We start from the raw sequence: 14582 nt of genomic DNA on the forward strand, positions 1-14582 counted from the left end.
GACCATATTTTCCCCATGAAAATGTTTTCAACTATGGCAAAAAACAAAGATGTTTCAAACACAAATCTGCTCAAAGTTTGTATTTGTTAGTTCCTATAAGATTTTGTAAAGAAAATTAAAACGAATTTGTATGTTTCTTTTCTCTATTTTCTCTCTCTCTCTTTTTTTTTTCTTCGTGGTCAACATGTAATTTAAAAGAAAAGCTCTCCATCTGTTAAAAAAAATGTTTTCACCACTTCAGAAAATGTCTTTCTATAGGTCATTCTTGTTCACAACCATCATTCTAATCTTTCATCATAGAACTGAGAGTCTGAAAATGTCAACATTATATGTCAAGAACTTCAAAGGCACAGATTCTACAATTTGACACTGCAGTTTGGAGACGGTGAAATGTGCTTTTATATAGATAGATATAGATATATATACACACACGTATTATAACCTTTGTGCAATGGATATCTGTAATTCACAAGGCTTGAATTGCCTTCTGGGAGTCTAACACACTCTGTTTTGTTCCAGACTCCCCTGTGAAACCTGGGAAACACCCTCCTTGTAAATAATCTGCCCTCTTTATAAGCATTCTGACGAGAAAACGTTAGAAAGAAGTTTAGTTAAGGGAAAGTAAAGGGCCATTCTATTTTCAGCAGAAGACATGGTCACTGAAAGTTCTCCAACATGGCAGTTGCTCAAAACCTTATAAGACGTATTCCCAAAAGAAAGCTCTTTCCATGAGGGCTCCTCAGGGGTCCTTATGACACCCCTTTAGTGTGATCTGTTTGTCTTCCTAACTGGCTGGTGTGAAGTGGTGTTTTTTCCACCATTCTGGATGCCCCAGACTTTTCTTTTAAATTACATGTTGACCATGAAGAAAGATATAATTTTTGCTCAGTATATGGCAGTTGTTGGATGATGCTCCTATGAAAATCGTACTCTGTTCATTCCCAGATTACTCATTCAGCAAGTCACATATTGAGCACCTACTACTTGCTAGGCACTCTTCTGGGAACTGGAATTATGAAGTGTTGGAAAATGCAAAATCTTCACCCTCGTGAAGCTTATTCTAGTAAGAGGAAAGAGAAAACGATCAAACAAGTAAAGATACAATGTAACAGAAGGTTATAAGTGTTTTGGGGGAAAAAAGGAAAGTAGGGTGAGAGGACTAGGAGAGTGGTTTACTATTTATTGTGAGAGGTGGGGAGTGGGTAGAGGATGGACAGGCCCGAAAAGGCTTCATTAATATGAGTTTTTCAGCAGAGACTGAAAATGGAAAGTTTCTTCAGGGAAATGTTGATATGTAGAAGAGGAAAATTTCAGAGAATAAAGCAAGTGCAAAGCCCCCCACATAACCTATGATTTGGACAGAAGGTAAAGGAAAAAAAAAAAAACCCAAGGTAATGTGTGGCATGAATGCAATAAATACAAAAGCTTTTAAAAATCAAATATATCAAAAATATCTTTTTACCAGGAAAAGTGAATTTATATGGGTGTCCTGTTTTAAAGCTGAACTTGATTTAATAAGTCTTGATTTTTAAAGCCCATTACTCCAAAAGTAATATTAATATGGCAAGCAAATTGGCACTATTAAAGAATAAGTAAAAATAAAATGTATTCTGTTGATTATTGTACACGCAGATCTCTAACATGTAGATATGACTGTATTAGAGATTTCACCTGCATCATCACCTCTTCGACATAGCCACGATAATTGTTGTACTTTTACTAACATATGTTTATACCAGAGGTTGTCAAGCTACAGCCTGTGGGCCAAATCTGGTTCGCCATCTGTTTTTGTATGGCCTGCTAGCTAAGAATAGTTTTTACATTTTTAAATGTTTAGAGGGGAAAATATAGAAGAAAATGAATATTTCATGACGTGGAAATTATATAAAATTTAAATTTCAGTGTTCTTAAAGTTTTGTTGGAACACAGCCACTCCCATTCATTTACTGGTCTATAGCTGCATGAGCACAACAAAGGCATACTTGAGAAGCTGTGTCAGAGACTGAATGGCCCGAAAACCTAGAATATTTACTATCTCCTGACTCCTGGTTCATGGCATCCTTCTAATGTTCATAAGATACAGATGTAGATACCCTACATGTGCTACTATCCTTGCCTTTTGGAGGCAGCTTTATTAAAATAGAGTTTATATACAATAAAACACATCTATTTAAGATGTACAATTCAGTTAGCTTTGAAAATATGACAGTCCTGTTACCACCACCAAAATAAAAGCATAGAACATTTTCAGTCCTCCAAAAGTTGCACTGTGGCTCTTTGCAGTCAGTCTCCTTCCCAAATCCTGGTACTTGGCAACCACCATCTGCTTCATATTACTAGAATCTTGCCTTTTCTAGATATAACAGACAGAATATAGACTATGACAGAATTATGTAGACTAGAACCACATACAGTATATAGTTTTTGTGCTTCATTTATTTAACTTAGCATAATGTAATATTTGACTATGTATCATGAGTTCCATTCCTTTTTATTGCTGAATACTGTTCCATTGTATGGATGTACCACAACTTGTTTATCCATTCATGTGCTGACAAACATTTGGAATACTTTCATTTTGGGGATCTTATTAATAATACTGAAATGAAAATCATTTGCATGTAAGTCTTGTGTGGATGTATGTTTTCATTTCTCCTGGGCAGCTATCTAGGAATGGAATTGTTGAATCATATAGAATGTTTCAGTTTTCAAGATTTGTAGGCCTCTTTTTCAAGTTTGCTGTACTATTTTGAATTCCTAGCAACAATGCATAAAAGTTAAAGTTGCTCCATACCCTTGTCCACACTTGGTATTGTCAATCATTTTAATTTTAGTCCATTCTGGTGAGTACAGTCATTGTGGTTTTGCATCGCATTTCCTTAATAACTTAATGATTTCTAACACCTTTTTTCATGTGTTTGTCTGACATCTGTATATCTTCCCTGATGAAGTGTCTATTGAAATCTTTTGCCAATTTTTTAATAATTTGGTTGCTTGTCTTCTGTTTGTTCAGTTGAAAGAGTTCTTTATATATTCTGAATATAAGTCCTTTGGCAGATATGTTTTTGCAAATATTTTCTCCCCACTTGCAGCTTCTCTTTTCATTTTCTTAATGGTGTCTTTTGAAGAGTAAATATCTTAAATTTAATGAATTTTAATTTAGCATTTTTTGCTCTATACTTCTTGCTTTTTTAGTCCTATTTTGAAACTTGTTTGCCTAATCTCAGATCACTAAGCTTTTCTTCTATTTTTTCTAGAATTTTAGTGTTATATTTTACAAATCAATATATGATCTATTCTGAACTAAGTTTTGTATACAATGTTAGACAAATGAGATTCATTTTTGAGGCATATGGATATCCAATTGCTGTAGTACCATTTGTTGAAAAGATTATTCTTTCCTCTCAAATTGCCTTGACACCTTTGTCAAAAACCAATTTGTGATATTAATTTGGGTACATTTCTGGATTCTTTGTTCTGTACCTTTGATCTATATATCTGTCTTTATGCTAATACCACGCTGTCTTCCTTACTGTAGCTTTATAATAGATCTTGAATCAGGTGGTGTAAGTCTTCCAACTTTGTCCTTTTTTTCATAAAATTGCTTTGACTATTTTATTATAGACCTTTTATATTTCTAAATAAATGTTAGAATTGGCTCATCAATTTCTATTTTAAAAAATCCTGGCCAGGTGCAGCGGCTCACTCCTGTAATCCCAGCACTTTGGGAGGCCGAGGCGGGTGGAGCACCTGAGGTCAGGAGTTTGAGACCAGCCTGGCCAACATGTTGAAACCCCGACTCTACTAAAAATACAAAAATTAGCCGGGCGTGGTGGCGGCTAGCCTGTAGTCCCAGCTACTCAGGAGCCTAAGGCAGGAGAATCACTTGAACCCGGGAGGCGGAGGTTGCAGTGAGCCGAGATCACGCTACTGCACTCCAGACTGGGCTGAGACTCCATCTCAAAAATAAAATAAAATAAAATTCTGTTAGGCCTTTCATTAGGATTGTATTGAATCTACAGACTAACGTCGAGAGGTTTGACACCTTAACAATCTTGAATCTTCTAACCATGCATCTGGTCTATCTCTCCTCTCGTTAAGATCTTATAATTTTCAGGATATAGGTTTTAAATAGTTTGTTAAATTTATCCCAAAGAATTTTGTATTTTTGATGCTGTTTTAAATGATACTGTTTTAAAATTGAAATTTATAGTTGTTCATTTCTAATATATCAAAGTATAATTGAAAGCTGCAATTATATTGATTGCAGCTCTTTATTCTCAAACTTGCTAAGCTTACTTATTAGTTTTATTAGGTTTTTTATTCTCCAAACTTGCTAAGCTTACTTATTAGTTTTATTAGGTTTTTTTTTTTTTTTTAGATTCCTTAGAATTTTCTACATAGAAGACTATGTTTTCTGTAAATAAAGGCAATTTTATTTTTCTTCTTTCCATATCTTTATAGCTTTTATTTGCAGTTTTTGTATTTGGGTCTGGATAAGACCTACATAACACAATACTGAATAGAAGTGGTGAGAGTGAACATCCTCGCTTAGTTGGGACTGGCTTAATGCATAGGAGAACAAAATATGTAGGAGCTTCAAGAATGTTATTGGGTCTTTGTGTCTTCTCTTGGCCCTTCCTTTCTATGTGTTGGCATCACTATCAGGCAAGATTTTTTTCACATGGGATCCCCTAGCAGTTCCAGGGACACATCACGTAGTAGTCAGTCTATTCCAGTAGTTTTCAACCATGAGTGATTGAACTTTCCCACATCAATCCACTCCTGAGGACTTTTGGCAGTGTCAAGAGACCCTTTTTGTTGTCACAGCTGGGAAGGGGAGTAGTTACTAATCAGATATAGTTCAGGAATGTTGCTCAACATCCTACAATGCATGGGACAGCCCCCCACAACAAAGTTATCTGGACTTAAGTGTCAGTAGTGTCATTACTGAGAAATGGTATTGTGGAAAGGGCTTCTATTCAATACTTTTAACTCAAATCTCAGGACTGATTCTCGCTGGACCAACTTGTGTCACTTGTTTATCTCTGAACCAATCACTGTGGCCACAGGGTTAAATATACCTATACACTGATTGGCTAGGTTTGGGCCATGTGTTAACTTCTAGAGCTGGGACTGAGATGACGTCACACCGACCCAAGCCCCATGAAGTATGAACATGACAGTGGATAGTTTGCCAAAATTTAAGTTAATGTCTGATATCACAGGAAAGAGGGAAACATGCTGGGCAGACAAGAAAAGCAGATGTTCATGAGATCCTCACTGGGAAGGAGAACTGCCAAGAGCCACAGTCAGGCGGATAGAGGTTAAAGTCTGAACAAGAACTTAGAGGGAGTTCTAAGACAGGGAGATGGAGGCAGGCTGGGCCTCTGGCCTATACCACAAAGGGAGGCCTGGTATGCTCTGATACTCATGGTATATTTTGGGGTACACCAGCCTTTGGGCAGCCTTACTGCCATAAGATAGAACAATAAGGGAATAATGGTGATTGACTCTATGGGAATTAGCTCAGAAACAAGGAGAGGTTAGGGTGGCCCATGGAGGGCTCCAGTGAGTCCAGATATGAAGATACGGGGAGAAGGAAACATACTGCAGGAATCTCAGACCCACACCACAGTCACTGGAGTATTTCCCATTTATACTCTGGTGAAAGGAGTATTTTCACTAATGAATCAGTTTAATAAGTTATCTTTCAGATACCTTCAAAAACTGGTGATACTGTGATAGGTAGTGATTCTATTTCAAACTTCTTTTCCTTTTCTCCTGTAGAAATAAAAGAGGCAGCACAGCATTCCCCAATGGGCTCGATGTAAGTGTAATACTTAAGTGATTGCTCCATGGTAAGCCATTTTTCTTTCATTCAGTTTTCCCACAAAAGGCATCTTCTGGCAGAAAAGCTCTGATCAAAGATCCATAAGGTAATAATATCACCTCCATTCAACATTTCTCTATATAAAAAGTTAATAAACCTTCAGAAAACACCATAAAGTAAGTAGAATAATAAAATACTCAGGTGCAGGAGGAAAAAATGATTGTGTATGTGTGTGTGTGTGTGTGAGAGATTAAGGGTTGTGTGTGTGTGTGTGTGTGTGTGTGTGATTAAGGGTTAGACAACTCTGCAACTTTGGGGTCCATCTAGATTAAAAAGTATTGCAGAAATGTGAGATTAGCACCAATACATAATGAATATTTCTGACCTAAAAGGCACCAAAGGACAAACAAATTTGTGTAATGAAGGTTTTGATCTTGATACTAGTAAAATAGGCTCCTACCACTATTCATTTTCTTTCTGGTTTCCAAGGGGATTGGGTTTTTGAATAAGGGAGCAGCTTGGAATCAATTTACAAGGCGCACGCGAGGACACAGCAAGGTGGGTACTGCCCAAGATTATTATCGTACAAAAGAAACCTCAAAAGCAATTTTCCACTAACCTCTCTCTGCAATAGAAAATCAGAGGCTGTAGGAACATTTGAAGAGTTAAAATAGGGTAAGTGGATTAGTATAATTTCCTGATGGTTTTTAAAGTTTTATATAGAAAAGTTTTAGAAAAGTATTCATTAGCAAACCTCAGAAATTTAAAAGCATCACAGTCTGAGGCAACTTAAGCTTCTTTTCAGCACTATTTGACCACATTTTTATTTCTGCAATTTTAAAAAGGTTCATCCTTCATTTTCAACCCCTGCCTACTCTTTCCACCAACAAGATTTTGAAAAAAGGGTCAGGAATGCATTGTCAACAGAAGGGACTTTAGGAGAGAAAATCAGATTGTTGTTTTTTAGTTCTTCTTTTGTCTTTTCTTGACATATGTATTCCCTTTTCTTTTACCTCTTTGCCCCCAGCCCCACTAGAGGTATTTCGGTTTTCTCTTTCTTTAAAATATTGAAATTCACTGTGAAAAAAAATACAACTCTATTTCCTTGGTGAAACACCAGGCATGAACCTATGTTCACAAGTCGTTGGTCATGGCAGATGGTGGCTAAACTGTTAAGGTAGAAGCAGGTTTGTCATTCCTGTCCATTGTCTGCACATCACAGTGGGTTCCCATACGCATGGCTGGAAGAGAGAAGGAGGGATCCTATTGGCTTAGTTATTCTACTAGCATCTGTGTAAAAGAAGATTCTGGTTGGGTGCTGTGGCTCATGTCTGTAATCCCAGAACTTTGGAGGCTGAGGCAGGTAGATCACTTGAGGTCAGGAGTTCGAGACTAGCCTGGCCAATATGGTGGAACCCCCGTCTCGACTAAAAATACAAAAATTAGCCTGGTGTGGTGGTGTGCGTGTGTAATGCCAGCTACTCTGGAGGCTGAGGTGGGAGAATTGTTTGAACCCGGGACGTGGAGGCTGCAGTGAGCCAAGATCACGCCATTGTACTCCAGCCTGGGCAACACAGCAAGACTGTCTCAAAAAAAAAAAAGAAAAGAAAAGAAAAGAAAAGAAAAGAAAAGAAAAGAAAGAAAGAAAAGAAAAGAAAAAAGAAGAAGATTCTTACTTCAAAGGATAGGTTTGGCATGGGAGAATTTACTGGTGCTGCTGTGTCCATTGGGGCAAAAGCATTCAAAAAGCTTAAACCTGCAGATGCCCTTCTGTCTCTATCTCAGCTGTTTTTCCTATAAGCGGCTCTTTTTCTCAAACCTGGTTTCTCCACAAGACTGGAGCACTGGTTGCTCAAAGTTCCAGGGCCCCACATCTTCTTTGGCACTGGAGAGAAAGCCCTCACTTCTCCTCCTCCAGTGTTTAAAATCCCAGGGCCGTCTACCTGTCCATTTTGGGTTTCATACTCATTCTGTGGGCAGAGGAGCAGAGTACAGTGATGGGTGACTTTCAGTGGACCCACAAGATCAGAGGGGAGAAGTACATACTCCTCCAAACTTGTTTCTTAAAGAAGAGAAAGAGTTCTGAATCTGGGCAGACAAATAATAAAGTACTATATTTGGTGGACTCTATAACTCCTTTTTTCCTCCACATCTTAACGTCTCTTAAATCACGATCAATGTCATGTCACAGTTTAATTGACAACATTTCTTCCTTTTTAGCAGTATATAAAATAGTGGTTCATCTTCTAATCGATGGTATCTTAGATTCAATGAAATACGGCATGTCCGAAGGCATGTGGAGGTGAAGAGGAGAGTCAAATAATCATAGCAAACCAAAATGAACAGTAGTCATGGCTGCCTGGATCAAGGAAGAAAATACCAAGGATCAAACCCTCAATACTAAGGGAGGGACCTAGAGGTTAATGCTGTGCAGCACTGTCACTTTGTTTTTGCAGACAGAGAACCTGAGCTTCTGTCACTGACTCAGACAAATTGCCTGGGGAAAATTGTTCAACTCCTGGAGCCTTTGTTTCCTGCTTTAAGAACTGACAGTTCAGTAGCTTGCCTACCTCTCTGGAATGATGTTAGAGTTAAAGGGTTGACAACCCACTGGGTGTAGTCCTCTCTACCTATGTTTCTAGTGTTCAGAGAAGTTACTGGGGCGATAGGAATTTTTTTTGAACACCCATTGGTGCCTAAGGAACCCTTTGTCAGAAGCTAAATATTCCATGCACCCAGCCTCTATAATGTTCGTGAGTCACTTTAATAACACTTTATTTTCCTGCTTAAGTTTTAATTGCTCAGAAAATAGCAAAGGGGCACTGTGAAAGCCACAACTCAAATGACTTTGCAGGGCCTCCTGCTGTGCCCTCCAAGTCTGTTTTCAAGATTTATCTCCACTCAGAATTAACTAGAAGGAGGAGGAGGGGGAAGAAATGCTAAATAGCTGCATCATGTTAAGACAAATTAAGTTCAGTTTCCACAACGGCAAAATACACTGGGTGCATATTAACCAGGCAGTTTATTGCAGTGACTTTTCAGGGGTTGTTTTTGTTTTTGTCTCTAAAATATTTCCAGGTCTAACATCCTTGCAGCCTTTTGTCAAGAAATCCACATTTGGCTGAGACGTGTTGACTGGGCATATTCTACTTACTAATTCAAAAAGGCCAGCTATTCCCATGTGCCACGGAAAAGCCAAAGGGTGGTAATGAGAGTGGGAGATAATTTGGGCAGGGGGTTGAAGTACATGTTCTCCCCAGACTACACTCTGGGGCACTGGGTTAGCATACTGATGAGAGACAACGTGAGACCGGATTAACAGCAATTGAGTAGGCATTCCAGAATGCTACCACTCAGGCTCCTGTCAGACCAGGACCATACATTCACTCCAAGTGAATGGGTGCCACCATGCTGGCTTTCCATTTCACAGTGGGAATCTGGGGAGGAAAAGCAGCAGCCCATGAAGCATATCTATCTTGTAGACACAAGCCTATAAGAAAAAAGGGACCCATCACCCTTTATTCCCAGGGGACTTGTATGCAACTGCACCGTAAAAGCCCTGCCCTTGCTGGAGACTGGCATTCCAGAGCTCCGTTTCACGCTGTGATTGACATGCGGTGAATGCCAACATTTTAGAAGTCACGGGTCATTCATTCAATGACACACAACTCGTCTACAGGACCAGAGATTCTGCTCCCTACTCTAGTCTGTACCTGCAGTGTACCCAGTCTCCCATTTGTGCTATCCTGGACATCATATTCTGGAGGGACATGTTTTTATTTTTGTGGTCCATCATTCATTCAAGAAATGTTTCTTGAATGTGCCTGCCAGGTGTTCAGCCCTGTTCTGAACCCTAGGGACACGTGATAAATAAATTTAAAACAATTTTTTTTTTAATGAAACAAACAAACAAAAACCCTAGTTGTTTATGTGGTGGACATTCCAGTGGATATCTGTGGCTTTTGCCCCTCCAGTATCCCTTCCTATTGTGCCAGCACTTCAGTGGTTTTTGGGGGAGCCATCTTCAAACCCTGTGATGCAGGGGAGGCTGATGGAACTCTTGGTGGTGGGGGCAGGGATGAACTCAAGGCCTGTACAGTCAGGGTGTTGCAACCCCTTGCTCACAAGATTGGTTAATTGCTACAACTGTTGGGGAAAAGTTCCACTGTGTCAGCTGGGGGCGGGGATCCTAGGCTGGTGAGACGTAAGTCTAGACTGTTGCTGGCCACCTGTGTCACCACGTGGAGACAGGCTGCCCGAGAGTGAAGCAGACACAGAGGAAAGCTGAGCTGAGAGATGGAGAAAGAGAGAGATGGGGAGAACTCTCGGCATGCTTTACAGGCCTACAAACCAATAGATCCCCATTTCCTATGAGACCAGTTTGAGTTGGGTTTCTAGTATTTGCAGCTGGAAAGATTTCTGGAAAAATACAGTGTGCTAGGTGAAGTTATAAAGCAGGAGCTGGTTTCTGTGTCTTTCTCTCTTCCTCAGTACTGCATACCCTCTCCCAAGGAAACCCTGCACATCCATGTCAAGGCAAGCCCAAGACAGTCCACCAACCTCTTGCCTTCCTTTAACCTTTTGACTGGGAAGGTGCAAACAAATTTTCCTCTTTTTTCATGAAAAGATGACACAGCTCAGGGGAAGCTGTCAGGCTTTGGAGACGATGGAGCCAGCTTTGACCCTATCTCTGCAGCACACCAGCTGTGGCCTTGGGCAAGTCACATCACCCCAAGCTTCAGTTTCAGCATCCGTCAAACGTGAATAGGGGCCCTATTCTCACAGTGTCACATGTAGAAGGAGCAACACAAAAAATGAGTCTCCTTTTTCTTCTGTCATTTCTCCCTGATTAAAAGACTTACCATGTTGGACAGTGTTGTGACAAATTGATTGGGCCACTGAGAATCCATGAGAGGAAAAAACTGGAGTTGGGAGTCCCCGAGCAAAAGTAGCTGCCTAGCTAAAAATCTTTACAAGGGATTAACATTTGGTTCAGGCCCCTTCCAATACTGGGCCTAGAAGTGTGTACAAGCTTATACTCCCCACCACCCTGAAAGTCAGTGCATGAAAGATTCATGACAGGATGGGCACAGTGTCTCATGCCTATAATCCCAACACTTTGGGAGGCCAAGGCGGGCAGATCACTTGAGGCCAGGAGTTCGAGACCAGTCTGGCCAACATGGCAAAACTCCTTCTCTACTAAAAATATGAAAAAATAGTCACCCATAGTGGTGCACGCCTGTAATCCCAGCTGCTTGGGAGGCTGAGGCAGGAGAATGGCTTGAACCCAGGAGACAGAGGTTGCAGTGAGCTGAGATCACGTCACTGTACTCCATCCTGGGCGGCAGAGTGAGACTCCGTCTCATACAAACAACCAACCAACCAAACAAACAAACAAGCGACCCATGAAAGGTTCATGACAAAGTAAAGTGTAGTTCTTTCCAAGGATTTTACATTTCGAACTGGAACAGTCTTTTACCATAAACAGATGACTGTTGATTAAAGGCATGACGTTGGGATTGATGGCAGACAGTTTGTAGGTATTGAAGAATGGATCTACCCTATCAGCACAGCCCTGTTCTCTCAATGAGTGAAGCCAGTCCTAGTGGATGAACCCCTGGTGCTTCCTGCTTTGAATTCACCTCTTTCCTTTCTGAAATAAATACATGTGGTTTCGGCAGCAGTGTCTGAACCACCTTCCCCACTGTACTTATCTTGTGAGAAGCAAAGCCCCTTCCTGTTGGCTTCTCTTGCCACTCGGGTGTGGTAATGACCTAGATGCTGTTCATCAGACCCCAAGGCTGGGACTCTGACACAACAGTCAAGAACAGAAGGGGATTATTCTTGGGGGTAGAGAAGGTAGTAGTAACAACTTGTCCATAGGGGCAGTGCCAGAGGTACTAGTGGACGGCCTAACATCCCACATCCACTGGATTGGCAAGCCAAGTGGTGTCACCTGGGACTCAGCCATGGTGGCACAGCTCTCCTTGCTGGCTTGTTCTGGGGAGTTCACTTGGCTGGGGTTCTGGCTGCAAAACTTATTTGCCTGGTGCTCCAAATTCCCCAGTGACTCCAAATTCCCCTGTGAATTAGAAACTGTCCTTTCAGTAAATTTATTTCTACATAAATCAGCTGGTGGGAGTTTCTATTGCTTGCAAATAAGAATACTAACTGATACTCGTTTGTCCATGGACTTCCAAATCTGCATCATTCATCTGACTTCTCATATTTCCTGAACCTCATTTCTTGTTTCTAGTCAGGAATCACCACTTACATCCACCACCTCCAACTTTCTCCAAGATAATGAATTTATTTCCTGAATGTCAACTCTTCTTCAATTTCACATAATCATCAATGGTGCCTCTGGTGTCATGGTCCCTCAGTAGTCATCAGTGTCCTCTGATTCTAATCCTTGACTTGTTTTCTTTTACATTTTACATGCATTCAATTTCTTAATAAGTCCAGGTAAGCAATAAATATTTATGATATGCCTAGGAAGTGCCAGTCGCTGGGACTGCTGTGGTGAGCCCCACAGCACTTGGATACTGCCCTGGCCTTCAAAGGGACTGGTTCCGGAGAGGGGATTCTTTATGATGGCAAAATACACTGTGTGCATATTAACCAGGCAGTTTATTGCAGTGACTTTTCAGGGGTTGTTTTTGTTTTTGTCTCTAAAAGTATTTCCAGGTCTAACATCCTTGCAGCCTTTTGTCAAGAAATCCACATTTGGCTGAGACACGTTGACTGGGCATATTCTACTTACTAATTCAAAAAGGCCAGCTATTTCTTTTTCTTTCTTCTTCTCCTTCCTTCTCCTTCCTTCTCCTTCCTTCTTCTTCCTTCTTCTCCTTCTCCTTCTTCTCCTTCTTCTCCTCCTCCTTCTCCTCCTCCTCCTTCTTCTTTCTTCTTCTTCTTCTTCTCCTTCTTCTTCTTCTTCTTTCTTCTTCCTCTTCCTCTCCTTCTCCTTCTCCTTCTCCTTCTCCTTCTCCTTCTCCTTCTCCTTCTCCTTCTCCTTCTCCTCCTTCTTCTTCTTCTTCTTCTTCTTCTTCTTCTTCTTCTTCTTCTTCTTCTTCTTCTTCTTCTTCTTCTTCTTCTTCTTCTTCTTCCTCTTCTTCTTCTTCTTCTTCTCCCCCTCCTCCTCCTCCTTTCTTCTTTCTCCTCCTCCTCCTCCTTCTTCTTCCTCCTCCTCCTCTTCTTCCTTTTCTTCTTTTCTTCTTTTTTTTTTTTAGACAGAGTTTCACTCTTATTGCCCAGGCTGGAGTACAATGGCACAATCTTGGCTCACCACAAACTCTGCCTCCCAGGTTCAAACGATTCTCCTGTCTCAGCCTCCCAGGTACCTGGGATTGCAGGCATGCACCACCACACCCAGATAATTTTGTATTTTTAGTAGAGACGGGGTTTCTCCATGTTGGCCAGGCTGGTCTCGAACTCTTGACCTCAGGTGATCCACCCGCCTTGAACTCCCAAAGTGCTGGGATTAGAGCATGAGCCACCGTGCCTGGCCGGATTCTTCTTTTTAGTAGTTTCCCAAGCCATGACACATTCCTCCTCTGCAGAAGCATGTCCATCTAATCCCTGAACTATTTGCAACAAACTCCTTGCCTTGGGCTGTTGTCTTTACCAGCCTTTTGGTGTGTCTTTCTGTCACATCGCATCTCTTGTCAGACACCCACAGTGGCTCACTGTAGTGTTGCAAATCCAATTAGGGCCCTGGATAATGTGGTCTCCTGGTCCCCTGGCCAGGGCCTCTCTCACTCCTCTGTGGTCTTTTACTAAGCACCTCACTGAACTTACACATTCCCTTAGCCCAGGCAACCTGTGCACTCAGCTCCCACAAAACCTAACAGGCTGTTCCGCCTCCTGAAACGCCTCTTTCACTGTGTCCCAGTTGAATGGCAGGATACTCCTGCAAGGTCTTCTCACACCAACACCCTCTAGCTCCATTCATTCTACAGATTCCAACATCCCCTGGGTGCATTTCTCTCTACGGTTTCAGATGGCTGCGTGCTTTACACAATTGGGCATTTTTAGTTCGTGTTTTTATGGGGTTTCGCCCATCTAATCTTCTGGATTATAAATTTCTCAAAGGCATGGCCTGTGTCTCTTATTTCTAACTCTTTTTTCATGAAGTTAGAAGAATAATAATGATATTAATATTTTGCTTTTGCTTTATTGTTTACAAAGTGCTGTCACAAATATTATAAACGCTTCACAGCAACATTTTGAGGTGAGAATAGAAGCATGAAAGTTAAAGAGTTTAGGCTCTGGATTAGGCACACCTAATTAAATTCCTGACTGTGCAACTTAGTCCTGGCTGTGTCTCAGTTTATTCATCTGTCAGCAGGGGATAACAACAGTTCTGCTTCATGGGGTCGTGAGAATTGAACTGAGTCCACATATGAAAAGTGCTTAGCACAGTCTCTGGCACATAAAATTAGCCTAATTAAGACTATTGTTTTTGTTATTGTTTGTTGTAGTAATCATCTTCATTTTAAAAACGAGGAAAATGAGGCTTGGAGACGTTAAATAATTTGCTCTTGAGACTACCAAGAGGCAGAACAGGGTGCAGAACAAGCTCTAAGATGCCAAAAGCATATGGCACATGGTATATAGTAAATGCCAATAGACCATGGGCCCCTGATAATTGAAGCATCATATTCCACTCCGTGGAAGAACGTGATGGACATTGCTGAAGCTTGTCCATGACCCCAAAACAAGAGAGGACTGGCGACTTAAAGAGTAGCTA

The sequence above is a fragment of the Macaca fascicularis genome, chromosome 5, assembly GCF_037993035.2.
Source record: "Macaca fascicularis isolate 582-1 chromosome 5, T2T-MFA8v1.1".
Lineage (NCBI taxonomy): Eukaryota > Metazoa > Chordata > Mammalia > Primates > Cercopithecidae > Macaca > Macaca fascicularis.